The sequence below is a fragment of the Mobula hypostoma genome, chromosome 4, assembly GCF_963921235.1.
Source record: "Mobula hypostoma chromosome 4, sMobHyp1.1, whole genome shotgun sequence".
Lineage (NCBI taxonomy): Eukaryota > Metazoa > Chordata > Chondrichthyes > Myliobatiformes > Myliobatidae > Mobula > Mobula hypostoma.
In genome coordinates, this window is record NC_086100.1 from 68250752 (window position 1) to 68265110 (window position 14359).

Below are 14359 nucleotides of genomic sequence, written 5' to 3' on the forward strand. Positions count from 1 at the left end.
GTCATGTCACGTTATGAATGATGGAAGTCAACACGTCATATCCCTGGTGTCACTTGCTGATCCTGCTGAAGAGAATAAGTATGCACATATGAGGGAGAGGCCTTGTGTCTGGTTTGTGTGTAAACGTTTCAATCAATAACTGTACTGGAGAGATTTTTTCCTCATTACTGATCATCAACCACTGGTGTCCATTTTGAATTGCTCCACTGACACCAGCAGCACAAATGCAGAGATGGCCTTTAGTTCTTGGAGGACACAATTTCAAAATTGAATTCAAGAGGACAACTAATTGTGGAAATGCTGACTGATTGTCCCAGCTACCCTTTGGAAAGGAAATACTGAAAAATCTTAAAAATTGGACACTCCTCTTGATGTATTCTCCCGAATGAAATTGAAAGGGTCCATAATCTGTCAGAGGTAAGACCATAAGACTATAACACATAAGAGTAGAATTAGGCCACTCAGCCCATCAAGTCTGCTCTGCCATTTCATCATGGCTGATCCCAGATCCCACTCAACCCCATACACCTGCCCTCTCACCATATCAATTGATGTCCTGACCAAACAGGAATCTATCAACTTCTGCTTTAAATAAACCCACAGACCTGGCCTCCAGCACAGCCTGTGGCATAGTATTCCACAGAGTTACCACTCTTTGACTAAAAGAATTCCTCCTTACTTCTGTTCTAAAAGGTTGCCCCTCAATTTTGAGGCTGTGCCCTCTAGTTCTGGATAACCACACCAGAGGAAACATCCTCTCCACATCCACTTATCTAATCCTTTCAACATTCGGTAGGTTTCAATGAGATCCCCACACATTCTACCAAATTCCAGCGAGTAAGGCCCAAAGCTGCCAGATGCTTCTCATATGCTAACCCATTCATTCCCGGAATTATCCTCATGAACCTTCTCTAGGCTATCTCCAATGACAACACATCCTTTCTGACATAGTGGCCCCAAACTGTTGACAATACTCCAAGTGTGGCCTGACTAGTGTCTTATAAAGGCTCAGTATTATTTCCTTGCTTTTATATTCTATTCCCCTTGAAATAAATGCCAGCATTGCATTTGCCTTCTTCAGTACTAGCTACCCTCCAGCTATCTTCGTGTCATCCACAAACTTTGCCACAAAACCATTAATTCCGTTATCTAAATGCTTGACAAACAATGTGAAAAGTAGCTGTCCCAATACTGACCCCCGAAGAACACCACTGGACACAGGCAGCCAACCAGAAAAGGCCTCTTTTATTCCCACTTGCCGCCTCCTGCCTGTCAGCCATTCCTTCATCCATGCCAGAATCTTTTTTGTAATACCATAGGATTTTATCTTATTAAGCAGCCTCATGTGAGGCACCTTATCAAATGCCTTCTGAAAATCTAAGTAAATGATATCCACTGCCTTTCCTTTGATCACCCTGCTTATTACTTCCTTGAAAAATTCTAACACATTTGTAAGGCAAGATTTCCCTTCACAGAAATCATGCTGACTTTGACTTATTTTATCATCACTCTCTAAGTACCCTGGAAACTTGTCCTCAATAATGGACTTCAACACTCTCAGGCCTCTGGGATGTAGTCCATCTGGCCCAGGTGACTTATCCACCTTAAAACCTTTCAGTTTGCCTAGGACTTTTCATTTGTAATAGGTATGGCACTCACTGCTGTTCCCTGACACTCACGGACCTCTGGCATACAGCTAGTGTCTTCCACAGTAAAGACTAAAATAAGACTTATTAAGTTCATCTGTCATTTCTTTTCCCCCATTACTACCACACCAGCATAATTTTCCAATGGTCCAATATTAACTCTCATCCCCAACTTCTATTCTTTATATAACTGAAAAAAAAACTTTTAGCATCCTGTTTTATATTATCAGCCAGTTTGCTCTCATATTTCATCTTTTCCTTATAGCGTTTTTCTGTGGGACACATCCATCCTGTGCCTTGTGAACTATTCCCAGAAACTTCAGCCACCTCTGTTCTGCCATCATCCCTGCCAGATTCCTCCTCCAATTCACCTGGGAAAGCTCCTCTCTCATGCCTCTGTAGATCCCTTTATTCCATTGTGATACTGATACATATGACATGCTTCTCCCTCTCACATTGCAGTATGAATACAATCATATTAGGATCACTGCCTCCAAAGATTTCCTTTACATTAAGCTGACTAATAAAATCTGGGCTATTACACAACACCCAATCTAGTTTTCCATGAGTAGGCGCAAGCACAAGCTGCTCTAAAAAGCCATCTCCTGGGCATTCAGCAAATTTCCTCTGTTAAGAAATGATCCAAAGAGAAACCCAAAAAGACCCCAAACTGTTTCAGGTCTACGTGGCAACCGAAAATTACTGGGATGTGCAGCAGAAATTCCAGTTCCCCTATTTTTACCAGTGTCGGGATGAACTTGCCTTTGACGAGGTTGTCTTATGCAGGAATTGAGAATTGTTGTACTATCTAAGCAGAGAGCTAAAGTGTTGGAGGAGCTACAGTACATGCCACTCATCTAGACATGGTCAAAATGAAAGCGTTGACTCAAAGCTTTGTCTGGTGGCCCAGATAGATTAGCAGATTGAGCAGCTTGCCATGCACTGTTTGTGATGCCAACGTCTCCAGAAGAAAGGCATCCAGAGCTGTCAGAACCTCTTCCTGCACTCCCAGAGTCAACTGCTACAACCACCATGGAGGAGGCACCAGAGCTTAATATTGTGTCACAGCCACAAGTCTCACCTGCTAAGTAGAGCGACCACCACCATCCCCCCACCCCTTTGTCAGGAATGATGTTATCCCACAAGAGTAAGAAATCCTCCACAACAATTAAATCTTTAGGCATGAATGGGACAATTTAAAATTTACTGTGTTATGTATGTCTATATAGTCATTTCATTAAATAGTTTACTGTATATATATGTGTATAAGTTGAGATGCATGCAATATTGAGTTGGAATCTATAGCTAAGTAGGGAGGACCATTGTGTGTTTAATATTTCTGTAATATTTGAGTAATATTGAAAATACATTGTTTGATTAAGCATTCTTTGTTGTTTACATAATTCATTACGGGTTGTACAAGAGGTGAAAGTATGTAAATTACATATGTCATTATGACACCACTTCGTATGTGCGCTCCTCACATCTCCTGACTCCTGTATTTTTCTTTTGATTAACTTAGGGAGTTACAAAACATAATAGTCAGCATGGCTTTGTGCATACTAAGTCATGTCGAACCAATGTAATAGAGTTTTTCAAGGAAATTACCAGGAACGCTGATGAAGGCAAGACAATGTCTACATGGACTTAAGCAAGGCCTTTGACAAAGTCTCGTCTGGGAGGTTTGTTAAGAAAGTTCATTTGCTTGGCATTCAAGATGAGGTAGTAAATTGGATTAGACATCTCCTTCTTGGTTAAACCAGAGATTGGTGGTAGGTGGTTGCCCCTCAGACTGGAGGCCTGTGACTCGTGACTAGTGACGTGTTGCAGAGATCAGTGCTGGGTCTATTGTTTGTTATCTATGTTAATGATCTGGATGATAATGTGGTAAACTGGATCAGCATATATGCGGTGACACCATGATTGGGGATGTAGTGGACGTGAGGAAGACTAACAAAGCTTGCAGCTGGATCTCGACCAGCAGGATGGGCTGAAAAATGACAGACAGAACTTAAGGCAGACAAATGTGAGGTATTGTATATTGGGAGGACCAACCACCGTAGGTCTTACACGGTGAGTGGTAGGGCACTGAGGAGTGCAGTAGAAGAGAAGGATCTAGAATACAGATCCATAATTCCTTGAAAGTGGTGTCGCAGCTAGATAGGGATATAAAGAAAGCTTTTGGCACATTGGCCTTCACAAGTCAGTATATTAAGTACAGGAGTTGAGATGTGATGCTGAAATTGTTTTAAGACTTTGGTGAGGCATTATATGGTGTATTATGTCCAGTTTTAGTTACCTACCAACAGAAAAGATTTAAATAAGGTTGAAAGATTACAGAGAATATTTTTTATTTTTATTTTATTTCTTTTGTTTTTCTTTTCTCAGCACATTACAGGCCCTTCGGCCCACAATGTTGTGCAGACCCTCGAACCCTGTCTCCCATATAAACCCCCAACTTAAATTCCTCCATATACCTGTCTAGTAGTCTCTTAAACTTCACTAGTGTATCTGCCTCTACCACTGACTCAGACAGTGCATTCCACGCACCAACCTCTCTCTGAGTAAAAAACCTTCCTCTAATATCCCCCTTGAACTTCCCACCCCTTATCTTAAAGCCATGTCCTCTTGTACTGAGCAGTGGTGCCCTGGGGAAGAGGCACTGGTTATCCACTTGATCTATTCCTCTTAATATCTTGTACACCTCTATCATACCTCCTCTCATCCTCCTTCTCTCCAAAGAGTAAAGCCCTAGCTTCCTTAATCTCTGATCATAATCCATACTCTCTAAAACAGGCAGCATCCTGGTAAATCTCCACTGTACCCTTTCCAATGCTTCCACATCTTCCTATAGTGAGGAGACCAGAAATGGACACAGTACTCCAAGTGTGGCCTAACCAGAGTTTTATAGAGCAGCATCATTACCCCGCGACTCTTAAAGTCTATCCCTCAACTTGTGAAAGCTAACACCCCATAAGCTTTCTTTACAAGGACATTCCTGGGACATGAGGACCTCAGTTATAAGGAAAGGTTGAGTAGGTTAGGATAGTATTCACAAGAACATAGAAGATTGAGGGGAGATTTGATAGAGGTATACAATATTATGAGGATTACGGATAGGGTAAATGCAAGCAGATTTTTTTCCATTGAGGTTGGGTGAGATGAGATATAGAGGTCATGGATTAAGGGTGAAAGGTGAAATGTTTCAGGGAACATGAGAGGGAACTTCTTCACTCAGAGGTTGATGAGGGTGTGGAATGAGCAGCAAGTGCATGTGGTGGATGCAGGGATGATTTAAACATTTAAGAGAAATTTGGATAGATATATGGATGGGAGTTGTATGGAGGGCTATGGTCTGGGTGCAGGCCAATGGGACTAGGCAGATTAATGGTTCAGCACAGACTAGATGGGCCAAAGGGCCTGTTTCTGGGCTGTAGCGTTTTATGACTATCAGTCTTTTATCTGATTCTCTTGCATGTTGTCAATAAATCTTGAAAAATTCACATATGTTCCTTGGGAATATTTCATTTCATTTTAATATCTCTATTTTGATCAATTATAGTCATTGGCTAATAAAGTATCAAGTATATTCACTTCAGCCTGAGTTTAACTCTCCATAAGTCATTCATTGGTGTCAACACACTCGATACATTATGAGTAAGAGATCAGACAAAACATTCAATATTATTAATGATGCTTTCAAATTATTATTTTTATATAAAGAATACTCATTGTAGATAATTGTTGAGCGCCAATTGAAAAAAATATTTGCCTAATCCATGTTTGAATCTGATTGTAAAAAATACAAACAAATCACGGTTGTAATTATTTAATCATATATGTAATATTCTGATGTACTTGGACTTCTTGACTTTCTTCAGCCTGATTCTATTGTTCGTTATCACCAGGCTGTGGTCACTTCCAATATCAGCACCTAGGAACATCCTTGCTGTGGCTCTCTAGATCCCAGACCAAAACCGTTAATTGTATTCCTTCGGGCATGTGCCAGATCCAGAGTCGTCATGCCTTGTGTTCTCCAAGGGTGTGTGCAAGCTCCATGTTGTTATAGCTGGCAAACTCAAATCCTAGCTTGTTGGTCACAGCATTATAGGGAGGGCTGCAGAATTCCTTCCAGTTTTTCAATGCATCTGCACCCACCTTGGCATTCCATTCCCCCTGGAGATTAGAATGTCCTTTATGCCCACCTTGTCAATAATACCCCGGCTTGGGTGTAGAGTTCCTCCATTTAGTCATCTTCATAGTCAGTTGTTGGTGTGTAGGCCTGTGTTACTGTGGTGTTGAAAGGTGCTGCTCTGAGGTGGAGGAAATAAGTCGGCTGGATACTGGGCGCTGCACCTGGGTACTGAGTTCTTGATGCTCCTGTTGACAAGAAATCCTATGCAATTGGCATGTTTCTTTAAGTCACCACAGTGTATATGGCCTTCCTCAGTAAGATGTTCATCAAGGTTTTCCCACCTGACCTTACAGGGTCCCACAAGGTGCCAGGTTTACCTCTCTAGCTCATACGCAAGTTCCTGCAGTTTCCCTGCTTGGGCAAGTGTTCTGACGTAATGAGATGTGAGAGGTAATCTCTCCCATGGATCTTCTGTGGTGAGGTTACACCAGCAGCATACTTAACGCCTCCGCCCTGGTTCGCATTGGATAGCGCGGGTCCTTGATGACCTGGGTGGCGACTGATCTGGTATGGGGTCTGTTGCTGTGTTCATCATGAAGCATGTCTGGACTAAGTATCGTTCAGAACTTAACAACCATCAGACTCAAAGAGTGTCCAGTGAACTTGCAAGCCTTGGCTCATCAAATAATGATGACTTTCCAATTCTGCAGGAAGAGGTAGAAACAGCCATAAGATTGGGCTGAAGAATAGTAAAGCTGCAGGAATAGACAACATTACAGCTGAGCTGATAAAACATGGAGGAGAGACAGTGATAGACATCCTCATCAATATCTGCAACAGAATCTGGCAGACTGGGGAATGGCCAACACCCTGGACAAAATCACTGAGCATCACCCTCTCCAAGAAAGGCAATTTACAGCTGTGCCAGACGTATAGAACCATAAGCCTTATCAACCATTCAAGCAAAGTGATGTTGAAAGTCATCTTCTGAAACCACAGGCAGAAGAAATAGCTGCTGAAGAGCAGGCTGACTTCAGAAGTGGAAGAAGCACAGCAGAACAGATATTCAGCCTTTGAGTATTGTGTGAGAAATACAACCAACATCAAAAGGACATCTTCCACATGTTCACGAACTTCAAGAAGGCACTCAATAGGGTGTGGCATGATGCACTGTGGTCCACAATGAAGAGATACAACTTGGGCCAGAAGCTGACCCAAACCATCAAGCAGCTCTACACCAAAGCTAGCATTGCGGTATTCGTTCAAGGCACAGTTGGAGTGTGGTTCCGCACATCAGTTGGAGTCCGACAAGGCTGCCTCCTTTCACCCAAGCTGTTCAACATTTTCCTGGAAGAACTAATGACAGATTCCCTAGAAGACCGTATTGACACAGTCAGCATCGGTGGACAAATCATAACCAACCTCAGGTTCACCATTGACAGTGATGAGCTGGCAGGAAGTGAGGATGGATTGGCCAGCCTTGTGAACCGTCTGGATGATACATCTACCAGATATGGCATGGAGTTCAGCACAGAGAAAACCAAGCTGATGAGAAACAGTGAGGAGCCAATCATGACAAAAATCAGTCAGTGGACAAGAACTAGAGATTGTCAAATGGTTCAAAAATCTTGGTGCCATCATCAACCAAGAAGGATCAAAGTGTGAAGTCCTTGCAAGGACAGTTCAAACAACAGCAATGCTGGCTAAACAAAAAACAATCTCGAAAGACAATAACATCACTCTCCGATCCCTGTTGTAACTCCTGCATGTGTGTGTGCTCTCCATCTTCTTGTATGCATGCGAATCATGGATTTTGACAGCAGAACTGCAAAAGACGATCCAGGCAGTAGAAATGAGATGCTTCAGCTGGCCCCTCAACATCTTCTATACAGACCATGTCTCAAACAACGAAGTACGAGGCACCATTACCCAGTACATGAGACACTACGAGGATCTACTGTCCACAGTAAAGAAGAGGAAACCGAGATGGAATGGCCATATAACAAAATCAAGGACTCTGAAAGACTATTCTTCAGGGAATGGTGCAGGAGAAAAGAAAAAGGGGCAGACAGAGGAGGAAATGGGCAGACAACATTGCAGAGTGGACTGGACAGGTCTTTGCCACAACCCAGGCACTTGCCTACGTGGTGCAGCACTGATCTGTACAGCGCCCCTATGACTCAGGTGGGTTGTGGGATCCATAACCGTAACCAGGTATGTAATATGGACCTCGGACATGCTTGGAGTGCTCACATATGGTGACTACTTTGCATCTATAGTTGGAAATGATTACTGGACTTTCAGATAAATGCAAGAATAGTCATTTTTGAAATATCTTGAATTTACCAGAGAAGTCAAATTTCAAATTCTGTCCTAGGTTATAAAAATTGACAGTTTTGAAGAGTAATGTTCTTTGATTACATTGAAATTAAGTTATTATAAGCAAGGGCAATGCATAGCATATAGCATACTCTGTAAAGAGTCAGTTATAGCACACTGTAATTAATTTATGGTGAATTATGTTTGCAATTGGACCACAAGGTACAACACAGTTCCATAAGGAATTATATTTAATTAAAAGGTCAGAGAGATGGATGGGCAATGCCTAAGCTCTATGTCAACTGTGCTTAAGGTTCATATCACTTTGGTGAAGATTGTAACTCAGATGCTTGTACTTTGGTATTTTTGCCCCTTATTGGTTTCTTTTGAAAAAGCAAAACAATAGCATAATCAAAAGTAATATCGAATGAATTAATGATCTTGCCATGGAGTGGATCATATTCTATTTCATGTTTGCCAGCCACCTACTATTGGAGCATGGTGTTTCTTTCAGAGTGGTCCTGTTGCAATTTTCCTTCAGGAGGCCAGCTCCCTCCACATGGGCAGGAGCCAATGCAGTCTAATGCAAATCAGGTCTCCAGCGACACCAATAGCCAGCGACGTATAGAAAAAAGATGAACGACTCATGATGCCAGAATCTAGAACAAAAACAGAACCTTGAAGGACTCAGTGGGCCAAGCAATGTCTCCGGAGGCAAAGTGTGTAAGTTGATGTTTCAGACTGAGACCCTGCATGAGGACAGAGAAGAAAGAATAAAGATTACCAGTGTATAGCAGTAATGTGGCAGGTGTGGGGTTTGGGATAGAGGCAGGTAGGTGTCAGTTGGAATTAGATGGGGAAGGTGTGATGGGCAAATGGAATCAGATTTTTGGGGGAGGGTACAGAGGAGATGTGTAAGGAGAACAAATAGAAAAGGAAATGAGATGAAAGGAGGACTGTGTGAGGGAGGAGGGTACTGGTAAAATATTACCCAAAATATTTATCACTCAGAGGAGCTTTGACAACCAGAGGCTCCACATCTTCTCCTACCTACTGTCAATGCTGTCACTGAATTTGTATGCAAGTATAGGAATGTCTTTAGCATTCAGCAAACCAGAAAACATTAAAATAATATAAAAAAGATTAAAATTATTATAAATGTCTAAATATTGGAACATTAAAACATTATGTGCACTGAAGACCATTTAATACATTTAAACTAAATAAATTGAGAGGACTAAGTATATCTTGGTTGTTTCTTGCTATTAATATCAATGGGATTGCAGTATTTGCATTGGGGTAGGTCAGTGCATGGGCTTCCACTCCTGCCGAAGTTCACACAGTCTTTTTGGATTCTATGAAGAGACCCTGGAGCAGCTCAGATTCAGCTAGTTGCACAGCTGATGCAGTGGAAGATGCCATTGGAGGCTTAAGGCTGCAGCATTGTCTTCAGAATATATAAAGCCCAATGAAAGCATTGGTGCCAGAGTAGAAGATTTGCCCAGAGTTATTAGAGCCAAAGAAGTATACTGCACAGTAACAGGGCTTTCAGTCAATCTGTCTATCCCAACCAATTCTCTAACCTGAGTTAGACCTATTTGCCTGTATGTGGCCTGTAACCCTCTAAACATTTCCTATTAATGCACCTGTCTAAATGTCTTTTAAACCTTGTAATTGTAATCACTTCTATCAATCCTAATAGTAGGTTATTCCCCATACCCTGTTCTTTGCATTTCTGGTCAGATGCTAAATGCATTTCTTTGGCTTTGTATCTGTACGCGGCACAATGACAATGAAGTTGCATCTAATCTAATCTAATAACCACCACTCTTTGTGTGAACAGCCTACCTCTAAGGTCCTCTTTAAATTTTCCCTATCATCTTAAATCTTTTTAGACTCCCTTATCCTGGGAAAAAGACTATGGTGTTTATCTTACCTAAGCCCCTCTCAATGTTATATACCTTAATTAAATCACCCCTCAGTTTTCTACACTCCAGGGAAATTAGTCCCATTTTATCCAGTCTCTCATTATAAATCAAGCCCTTACTCCTAGTAACATCCCTGAGAAACGTTTCTTCAGCCTTTGAGTTTAATGACTTCTTTCCTTTAGATGGGTAACCAGAACTACACACAATATTCTAGGTCTCACCAACATCTTGTGCAGTTGTAATGGGATGTTCCAGTTCCTGGACTGAATGTTCATACCCCTGGTCACAGGCCTTCTATCTGAATAACAACTCCCCACTACCACCCCCCACTCCTAGCGCCAAGCCGATTTTATATACAACTGGAGGCTGAGAAATTTTTATGTGGAAATGATGACAGAAGTGTTGAACTCAAGCAGTAACCAGATGTAATTATGTATAAGATGTTATTATTTAAAAATGTGTAGTGACAAAAATTAACATTAGCTCCGCACCAGCAATGGAACCATAATCTTTAATTGGCTGTTAAAATAATGGCAAGGCAAGAAGTACTTGCTGTAATCTGTGTGCAAATACCACAGTAATTTTTGACAAGGACAGATTTGGAATTAGAAATGGAAGTTTAAAAGTTGCTACCTGGGTTGTGCATGTTGGCAATTCACAAAAAAAAATGACAAAACAGTGTTTTGCTCACCATTCAAATGTATGAATCAACTTTCCTCTACTTGCATAAACAAAACATTGCAGAAAATTAGAGATGATCTCAAGAGGCACAAGAGTTTGTGCTTATTTAACAATATCTGTCAATAGCTGCTGGAGATAGATGTAATGATTTTCTAATTGTTAGTTCCTGTCAATGAACTTCCCTACCATTAAAAATTAAGCAATACAAGGATAGTGGTTCTTCTTAAGTTTTAATTGATGCTGGATTATGTTTAAAAATCTAAAATGTAATAACTTTGAATGTTATATTTTCTAACTGTCCTTATTTTCTCTATTTTAATCCAGTATTTCTTTCTCTCTTATTTATCATTATCAATGTAATTACGTAGTTTTATTCCACTCACTCTAATTTACATGCAGATTTCAATAATTGCATGGTGCACTGAAAAAACTTTCATTGTAATAAAAGGGGCAGACGGTTGCTTGCCTGGTTCATTCAGGTTCCAGTTTACTTCAATACAAGTTTTTCCACTCACACTTCCAGCAACCTGCCATGCGAAATACCAAGAATTAAATAGGAACGGACAGGTCTAATGAATCACAGGCACAGTTAGATTAATTTCCACAGCCAATAATGGGCCAATATTAATTCAGGAAGAATCAAACAGATGATTTTTATAAAACATTTGCTATTTCTCTCGGAAGGAAAAGGAAGACTAAAATGACAGACAGCATAAAAGATTTTCTTGGCTCTGTGTAACCCTCTACCTTCGTATGGTTCTGTTTTTGAGTACTCCTGATCCTGATGAATCATTTTGCATGGTTTTACTCCTCGATGAGCTTCCCTATGAACTGATTCATTTCCAGAGCCTTTAGAGGTCCCCTTCTAAAAGACAACTGATTCTATACAGCCAGAACAAACAAGCTGAGAAATGTTTGTTAGAGGATAAGGCAGGTACACACTGCTGTAGTGGCTTTTTCCTACCACTCAGGTGAAAAAGTTGACCTACTTATTTTAAATGTATGAACATAGTGGAGAGAATATTCTAAACTCTGTCCTGCCAGCATTGCCATTGATAATGAGCTCTAGTGTTGCACCAGTTTTATAAGACTTTTGCATGGGCAAATTGAGTCTCCCTTTATTCACAAAATGAGTAAATAACTAGTTTTTACGGATGACAGTTATTAAAGTATAAAAGGAAACTATTCCAGTCCTCCCAGATAAATGGTCTCTCAATAGTTTTCACTAGTTCTGAAATGAGGAGAAAAATCAAATACAAATTCACCAACATTTTGCAGCAGAACTTTCAGCTGGAATGCACAGAGCTGCCTTGTAGATAATCCACATTTTCAGGAAACAGAGGGGATACACACCTCAGTGCAGGGGGCTTCCTCACTTTGTACACACAGCTTCCCACACCACGCAGATCATTGTCTGAAAACTGAAGACTCAGGCAAAATCCCCTTCCATTAAAATGGCTGTCAGGAAACTGCACAGTGATTCTGTGGAACAGGCAACATGTTTATCTTTGTTATCGCCAGCGGAAACCTATGGGAAGCTGTAACCATTCCCTCAGCTTGTCCCCTGTCACATAATTGTATTACATTACATAAAATGGTTCGGACTCTTAAGCTAATTAGTTGACACGACCTACATCTGAAAGAAGTGGGGTTTCCTTTCTTGATCTTTGAAGACAATGTAGTACAAAGATTAAAAGGAATAATTCTGCTTTGATACAGAAAATATAATATGCCTTCAACTGTCCATTGGTAAGGTGAAGAATTACAGTAGTGTGCCAAAACTTCATGCCTTTGAGGTTTTTTGAACAGAAGCCAATTCCTTACAGACTACAGAATGGCCTCCAGTGTGGATTAAAATAATATTTACCAGTACTATATATAGTTTGGTAACATTTGTTTGTAACCTTTACATTTGTTTTAGACATGTGTTTTCTATAAGTCATTATTTTCAAAACTAAACAATATATTGTACTGGACTAGATCAACCAGGCAATTATAGCAAGATGCTCTTCTCAAATTACAGATTGAAGTGACCAGACTGAAAATAGCATGCAATTTATTGTGAAGATTGTTTTACACCTCCAATGGTGCCTGTTGAAGCTGTATTATATAGAAACAAAGAGAATGAATTACTACTTAATAATTTTTGATGTATTTAAGTAAACAGATTTCAAAGAACTACAGTATTTGGAAATTAAACAAGGAAAAAAGATCTTCTTAAAAGGCAATTCACATTACATTTTGAATGATTCATCAAGTACATAAAAAGGTTACTGTCCTAACTTTCCTGATACTTTCTCCCTTTTTCCTCTTTTATTTACTCTGTTTGCGTTACACAGTGGTACTTCTCCATAGAAAAGTATGTAAGCAGCCATTGCTTAAGTGAAGATTGGACAGTAAGCAAGTAGCCATTGCGGATGGCCTGATTGCACCTTCACATCCATTTTGCAAGTGGAATCACAGGAGAGTAACCAGAGAAAATTATCCGGACAATTTCACATCCATCCTGCAGTTCAGAGCTCTGGATATAATCTTATTGCAGCCCTACCTGTAAGTTAAACATAAGAGTATAAAATGAATCAGTTTATCTCCTCAGTTTACATATTTCCATTACAAAATTATGTAGTGTATATTCACAATTAACTAGAGGGATTTTGTCGGATCATTCATAATGATTTTAATATTTAATTGATTTTGGGATGACTTTGCTGACCTCACTGAATGTGCCACTAAACAGTCACAATAACACTTAAGAATGAAATCAGGAGGGTAAAAGAAGGTGTGAGGTTGCTCTAGAGATCCTAAGGGCTTCTACAGAAACATTCAGAGCAAAAGGATAGCAAGGGACAAAGGTCAGAGTTTGGAAGATCAGAGTGACAATCCATCCATTGAGTTGAAAGTGATAAGGGAGATCTTAAATGGATTTTTTGTATCTGTATTTACTCGGGACACAGACAGAGTCTATGGATGTCAGCCAATGACGCAGAGAGGTCATGGACCTCTTACAGACTACAGAGGAGGAGGCATTTGCTGTCTTGAGGCAAATTAGGGTGGATAAATCCCCAGGATCTGACAAGGTGTTCCCTCAGACCCTATGTGAGGCTAGTGCAGAAACTGCATGGGCCCTAACAAATTAACTTAGCCAAATTAATATTTTTATTAAATTAATATTCCTAACCATAGCATCTGGATGCAATGACAATGCACACAACACAATTTCATTCCAAGTATTTAAAGGCAGATGGAAAGTGTATTGTACTGCAAAATCAAATCAAGTTTGGATTGGTTGGACTTAACGACTTGATTGTCAATGACCCAAAGTTACCTTAAGACCTTTGACAGACTCTTTTCTGGAGCACACAAAGTAATTGTAAGTCCTGCAATGGAGAGTATATTCTTTGCTGATAGGAGGAGGAAGCTTCTTTCAGCTGAAGGCAGCCTCAGTATTCACCTAAGCCCCTGGCTCTTGTATCCATTGCTGCATCAGAACAGGAAGAGTGAGCAGAGTGGTGCATTTATCTTAGCAGCTCTCTCAAAAAACCCCCTCAAGTATACCTCCTGTCCAATCAGTTTAATCCCAATCATGAGCAAAGTGATGGAAAATGAAATTGACAGATCTATCAAATGAAACCAACTCTCCAATAACTTGA

At 40.4% G+C, this 14359-nt stretch overlaps 1 long non-coding RNA gene across 3 annotated transcripts in view; it reads left to right on the forward strand.

Annotated features, from left to right (window-relative positions):
- LOC134345367 (uncharacterized) overlaps positions 1–14359 on the forward strand; it is a 43123-nt gene that overhangs the window by 26786 nt on the left and 1978 nt on the right. For 2 of the 3 annotated variants that reach the window (XR_010017667.1, XR_010017668.1), the window contains exon 2: positions 13049–13259. This is a non-coding gene — a long non-coding RNA (uncharacterized LOC134345367). Of the gene's footprint in view, positions 1–8684; positions 8824–13048; positions 13260–14359 lie in introns of those variants that run through there. The other variant, XR_010017669.1, reaches the window with a different exon arrangement.